Source organism: Parasteatoda tepidariorum, chromosome 9, assembly GCF_982258835.1.
Source record: "Parasteatoda tepidariorum strain Cologne lab strain chromosome 9, Ptep-v5.0, whole genome shotgun sequence".
NCBI classification, from domain to species: Eukaryota; Metazoa; Arthropoda; class Arachnida; order Araneae; family Theridiidae; genus Parasteatoda; species Parasteatoda tepidariorum.
In genome coordinates, this window is record NC_141763.1 from 39,074,401 (window position 1) to 39,082,132 (window position 7,732).

Below are 7,732 nucleotides of genomic sequence, written 5' to 3' on the forward strand. Positions count from 1 at the left end.
CGAAAGTAAAATGCTTTTAGTTTGTGATAGACTTAGGTCGACAGATGTTTTGCGGGAAACACACTAGATTTCATCGGTCTCACAACTCCGTTTTTTTTTTTTTTGGCCAAGATGATGCAGTATTGTTGCATTCCAGCAAGAAAGATGATGTAGTTATCCCAAAAATGACACCGCAGCTTAATTATTCGACGATAGTAGAACGTTCAGTATCCTACCATCATAAGAACAGCAATACTTATCTGCAAGAATGCTTGTTTAATGTCTGTTTTTACTCCCTTGGCACCCCAAGTGAAGCTGTTAAGTAACGAATTTGTCGCGTCAACTTGGTCCTGTACTCAAACAATCATTTGATGACGCACCAACCTTAGCCTTGAATAAACTATCAAACACATGCCGTATTTTCGTTGTAGTGCTTGTAGACTTAATTACCGGTCTGTGTGGTAAGCAGTAAGCTAGATAATTCAGATCTGAAAACTCAGCCTCCTTAATAATTTTTGCAAATTCAAGAAAATTTCATTATGCGCGTTGAATGAGCCTTCTTCCACAAACGCTTTGCAACAGAACTAAATCTGGCTGGGACTACATCACGATTATTGTACAAAGGAGGATGTCAGCGAGGAAGTGTAATTTCACAACTTTGTTCATCATTAACTTTCAGGATTTCTTGAAAATGGATCAACGTGTCTTCTTTAAGAAGCTTCTTCTCATATACTTCTGTTGGATTAGTTATGCCCAAAACGGCTAAATCTCAAATGTTTATCTAATCTCAATTCAAAGTTTTTCAAAGCCACAACGATACCATGCTAAACACTTAATTTTTTCTGCCAAGTCTCAAGATAGTCCAACCAAGTACGATTTCAACTACCTAAATCCCCGACATGAACATCTCTATTCTTCCAGTTAAAATGTTACCAAGGGCATCCGCTCCAAGTAGGACTCTTAGAGGCAGCACAATTCTACATTCGTCAGTTAGCCTTTCATCTTGAATTCTAGGCAGTGACGTATAAAACTTGGGCTGATGGAGGAATGAAATTGTTAATGAACATTTTCTGTCTAAACTCTCTACATTCACTTTATATTTTCCATGTTTAACAGCTGGTGTTGTTCCACTGCCAAATAAACCTTGTGACATTATTTCTGTTCCTGAAGATTTCTTTTTAACTAATCCAGTTTCAAAATATGAGAGGTGCCATCCATCATCTAATAAAGATCTTACACAAACCTCTTTATCATTATTAGGAAGTCATAACATAGCAGTCTTGAGGTATACTTCTCTTCTTTATGCTCAAACTCTTTGGAAGAACTTACTGATTTTTCGCTGGGGTTTGGACACATTATAATATGATGTCATTGATTGGCCTTTTTAGAAACATAATAAACAACATTTTGCATGCTTAAATGCACTTTTCCTTTCTTCCAAACTCATTGCAGAAGCCTTTCGACAATCTCGATTATTTCTGGCCACAATAACCCAGGTTCGAATCCTGGTCGGTAGGGCGCTGGGCCCATATCCAAGAGGTCGTGGGTTCGATCCTCGCCGGCCGAAGACTCCCCGTGTAGTAAATGGTGACTGATGCACGTTAAAATCTGTCGAGTCTCAAAGTCCTCCATGTTCCCACAACAAATCAATACCTCTGGGGGTACTGATCCAGGAGTTTCCTTGTCTTCTGGATTGGTTCAAAATTACAAGGTTACGGAGTTGAACGTTAGTAGTCGTAAACCCATGAACTTGGGTCGGCTGTTCAACGACGGTTATAAAATAAAATAAAATCTCGATTATTGTGAGGTTTATGGCAAAACAATCTAATTAAGTGATGATATTAAAGCAGCTGCTGTAGGTTCATCTGCTGCAGAAGGCTTATTTATTTCTAGTTTTCATTTCGGTCTTCCGAAACAATTTTCCACCTTATGAAATAAAAATGCCAATAACAATTTCAACAATTTTTTGTTTGTTTTGTTTATCATATCTTCTGGTCGTGTATATTCGTATGTATAGGTGTCTCCTGAGAGTGCAGTGAGAAGACCAATGATCTTCTGTTCAAACTTCAACCTACAAGGAGCTCTTTTTGACGTACACTAAAACAGTCACGATTCAGCTCTTCAACTTGTCTCTGATCATCCGAGTTGCGCCATTGCTCATGGGCAATTTTGCCTTAGAGCTTGAATATAGATGCCCTAAGGGGTATCAATCTTTTAACTGTTTTTCAATTTAATTTTCGGTAGTCCATGCATAGTCTTAGGCTATGATCTTTCTTTTTGTAAAGAACTATTGGGGAGCAAAAATCAGAACAACTCTCACTAATTAAATCAGTTTTTAACCACTCAGATATCTGATAATTTACTTTTTGTTTTTCGGAAAAGGATAAACGTCTAGCTTTGACATACTGGGATGTCATCTTTCTAAATAATTTTCATTGTCAACTTAGCATCTTTAATTCTGATTGGTTTGTAACTATAAATCAACACAGATGTTGAACATTAAAAATCAAAACATGACATAGAAAAGCATGTTTAAAAAAAAATGTACATTTATTTAGAAAGCAAGTTTTTTTTTTTTTTTTTTTTTAAAAATTCAAGTCATAATTCATCATTAAACATATTTAAATACAGTTGATAAAAAAAAATAAAAAACTTCACTTCAAAGATAAGGGGTCCCGCAGTGGACTGATCGTTAAGACACGGTTCCCAGCAGATCACCGAAGTCAAGCATCACTGACTACGGTCAGTGTGCGGGTGGGTGACCACTTGGATCAGTCTGCGTAGGGACCGAGGGTGTGCGGTATTGGTCCTCGTTAAACTGTGCTACAGTAAAGTGCTCGACTTCGCGCGCAGGTCGTCGGGCTACCGAAGCGGGGGTGCCATCCCCTCCGCAGAGGATCAAAATTGTGATGGCATGTCTTCGGATCATCCTCCGGGATGTTTCCCAGACCGTCGCAGAGGATCAAAATTGTGATGGCATGTCTTCGGATCATCCTCCGGGATGTTTCCCAGACCGTCGCCAATAGCCCAATGTGCAGCTCTAGTGCGACGTAAATTAACAACAACAACAATCAAAGATAAGGGAAACGTTTGTTTGAACGAGTTACAGAAATGCAGATTTTTCCAGTAAAGAAATGATGCAACACTATTTATAAAAGCTAGCAATAAATAATTATTTCTTGCTTTTTTTCTTTTAGGCAAGAATACCTAGTGCAAAAAAGATTGCTTTAAACTGAAAATAGGCTACAGCATACACATTTTTATGTTACTACTGGTTATTTAAACTTTCTAAGTTGTTGATCATTGCATCAAGTTTCATAACACCTTACAAAGCTTCATATAACTCTAAACATGTCAAAGCTGACCTGAAATTTTTAAAATAGCTTCTTATGACTATTACTATCTCATGTTTCCAAAATAGACTGATTGTAAGACCACCACCGAAGTTACGCATTACCGGTAGGACAGTGAGCACTTTGATCAAACTGCAAAGGGACTGAGGGTATGCGGTATCAGTGCTCGACTTCGCGTCTACTTCGTTGGGCTATCAAAGCGGGGACCCATCCACTTCTTAAACTATCAAAATTGCAAGATGTCGGATCAACCGTGGGGACATTTCAACGACTATTGCTAATAGCAGATTGTGCGGCTCTAGTGTGACATGGCAAAGTATTACTCAGTACTGTGTCAATTGTTCTGAGTTAATAGTTTCTTCCAAATTGAAATTAATTAAATATAGGTGAGTATATGTAAATATTTTCCCTTGTTCCATCGATCTTAACCCCTTGACATACGAACACGTCTGGGAGACGTCATTTGTTAGAATAGTCAAGAAAATAATCGACGTGTCTCAGATGTCTTCAACACAGAGATCCCAACTTGCTCCGGACAGCAAGTAAATATTTTAAAGTGGTAGTTTATCAATTGTGATTCTCGGTTTAATAAATTCAATCCAGTAGATTTTTTATCCACCACTATTTCTAAATAATTCCTAGGCTTATATAATTCACCACTTTATACAGGGTTCATGCTCTACTATAAAAATAAAATTCAAGTACTTTTCAAGGACTTTTTAAGACTTATTATAAAATTCTCAAGGACTTAAATTTTAGTTAAAGATAGACTAAAATTTAACATTTTAAACTAAAATGTTTTGACGATAAATGTTAGTCGATAATAGCAGTACTGAAAAATAAGACTTCCATTGCTCTCTCGATTTCGGAAAGTGATCTAAGTAAAAACAACAAAAAACAAGGGTGATTGGCATCAAGTCGAGAATAAAATTCATGATGCATAAAAACGTCAGGTGTGAATTTTGCATTAAGGCTTATTTTAAGCTAGGTATACAACCTCTGAATAAGCAAAGATTCGGGCAGAAGGCGGGGTAGGGGGGAATGTTCTATATAATACTGTGATATCAATTAGATATTTAAAAACAACTCTGCCGGGAGACTTTTATTTAATATTTAAAGTGGCAGAAGCATTTAGACAGTGAAATTTAAATTGTTCTTAAATATAATTTTTTAAATTTTGACCACTTTTCTATTTAAGAAAATTAATCAATTATTAGATGTTGCGGCTTGATTATCATTTTAAATTTATTACCAGTCAACTATTTTAAATTGAAACAGTTGCCAACTTTCACCTCAATACCTTCTGATAGATTCTTAGTAACAATTTTGGTCACTTTGACTTTTTTAATTAACCACTCATACTTGAATTAACTTTTTTTTCAGTAGCAACGATCATACGCACTTGACGTGGTCACGTGAATATGAACTGCAACGAGTAGTTTTCAAATCGAGTATAAATACGAAAATCGATGTTTGATATTACAACATCGATGTTTGATATCGCAAAATGCGTGAATACGAATAGCGACATTGGATTTTAAACTCGCGGAAAAACTAATTGCGCTAAAAAATCGCTTAAGTACAAATCGCGATATTAGATTTTTGAATTGCTTTAATGGGAATTGCGAGTGCGATTTTTGAATCACGCGAAAAGGAATTGCAACACCAGGCATTAAAATAAAAAAAAGCTGAACCTTTACAATGCAGGTCACTAGGAGGAGGGGGGGGGGTGCTCTATATAATACTGAGATTTATAAAAGCAACTTTTAACTATGCCGGGAGATTTTTATTCAATATTTAAAGTGGCAGAAGCATTTAGACAGTTAACTTTAAATTTTTCTTAAATATAATTTTAAAATTTTGACCACTAATATATTTAAAAAAGTTAAGCAATTATAGGAAGGCGCAACTATTAAATTACTTACTAATGAAAAATATATCACATCTTTACAGTAACTAATTCAAGAGAAAGCTTACTTCTACTTCTTTCAAGAATCGCGATATTGGGTTTTAAAATCGTGTGAATATGAATCGTGATATTCGATTTTAAAATCGCATGAATATGAATCGCGATTTTGGACTTCAAAATCGCGTGAATATGAATCGCGATTTTGGATTTTAAAATTTCGTGAATGTGAATCATGCTATTGGATTTTAGAACCGCGTGAATATGAATCGTGCTGTTGGATTTTAAAAACCCGAAAATACAAATCACGATATTGGATTTTAAAATCGCGTGAATATGAATCGCGATTTTGGATTTTAAAATCGCGTGAATATGAATCGCGGTTTTGGATTTTAAAATCGCGTGAATATGAATCGCGATTTTGGATTTTAAAATCCCGTGAATATGAATCGAGCTGTTGGATTTTAAAAACACGAAAATACAAATTGCGATATTGAATTTTTAAATCGCGTAAATAAGAATCACGATACATAATTTTTAGATCACGTGAATACGAATCGCAGTGAGTAATTTTTAAATAGCGTACAAATACGAAAAACGATATCTGATATTACAACTGCGTGATAACGAATCGCAAAATTGGATTTAAAAATGCGTGAATACGAATCGCGACGTTGGATTTTAAACTCACGAGAATACAAATCGCGATATTGGGTTTTAAAAACGCTTAAATACAAATCGCGATATTGAAATTGAGTGAATAGGAATTGCTAGTACGATTTTTAAATCGCGTAAAAAAATTGCAACACGTAAGTTTTAAATCAGTTAAATACAAAAATCGATGATTGATATTAGAATCGTTTGATTAAAAACCGCGATTTTGGCAAATTCCGGTGCAGTTCCTAATATTTAAAATTCCAAAAATCTGCCAAACAAACAAAAAAAAAAAAAAAAAAAATATCGGCACTCGAAACGAAACGCTTAGACTCCTTTCCACTCTATAGCAGAAGTCGCGGTAATCCGATTATCGTTCGGGCGGCTTGGGTTTCTCCAATAGGACTTCCCAAAAATTTTAGTTTTTGGAACACGGTCGGAAATTTTCAAAATTGGGGAAAAAAAGCGGATTTCCGCTTTTTCGCGGAAGTCTTTCATCCCTGCAACACATAATTTTTAAATAAGTCTAATACGAAGATCGATATTAAAATCGCCTGAATAAGTATCGAGATTTTGTCAGAATTTGGCGCAGTTCCCAATATTTAAAATTCCTAAAATCAAACAGTACGTGTCATCATCTGAAAGACGGGGAAGTCATTCTCTCACACTTACGCGCGTCAAAAAGTTAAACATAGAAATACTGGAAATAGGGCTGTTTTCCTGAGTTTTCAGTACTTTTCAAGGTCATTTCGAATTTTTCAAGGATTTAATATCATTTTCAAGTACTTCTAGGGGCCCTTGAAAATCAAAATGAAATTCAAGTACTTTTCAAGGCTTTTTCAAGGCCGCGGGAACCCTGTTTATAGTAGTTATGTCATGCTATACCTTTTAAAAAGCAAGCAAAAATAGCCTAATATTTTCAAAATTTAGTATGCAGTTATTTACAGTTTTTTTAAAAAATTATTTTGGCGTGTATGGAGCAGTTGGCATCTGTCAACAGTGCAATCAAAGATCATTTCTATGTCAAGAAATTAATAATTCCACACAGTTTAGAGTTTTAGAATATAGCTGATAAAACAGCTGTAAATTAATAACTTAAAAAAAAGAATCTTCAGCAAAAACTATTGCTACTTACTAGTATTATTTTTCATTACATATATTGCAATTAAAGATTAGTCAAAATAACTCTTAAATGCAATTATTATACACAAGTTTCCATACATTAATAATTACAACCTATTATAAGTTTAAAGTTTTATTATATTTCTTTATGAGAACGCAATTATGTTATATTCTTCGTTGTTTATCTTAAGAGGAAGCCATACCACTGGAGAAACATTTCATCGCAAATTCTCTTTCACCTTCATTACTAATTTAAAAAAAAGAAAAAGTGAGTTCAGACAAACCTAGAGAAAGCCATTAAGCTTCAATTGCTAATTTTTTTTCCAAACTATCAAAATGCAAACAAGTTAATGGAAAAGAACTTCTCAATCACATAATCCAAAGTTATCTTCTTATAATTTATTTTCATTTCAATACTTTAAAAATTTCTTTTCAGCACTTGAAACTTCATGGCTTGCTCTACACTTCACTGAACTTACTTTCTCTGTACTTCAAATTAATTATGGAGATAAAAGAGAATTTGAGACGGAAATTTCTCCCATGGTAGGGTATTTGTGATGTTATAGAGGCTAAATGTTATTTTGCTCATTCTTAAATACTTTTACATACATACTTGCATGTAAAAGTATGTTACATACACACTATTACATACTTGCTTTAACCTATCCTTAGTAAAGTGTCCTATTATATCATTCAATTAACATTATGAATTAATAAA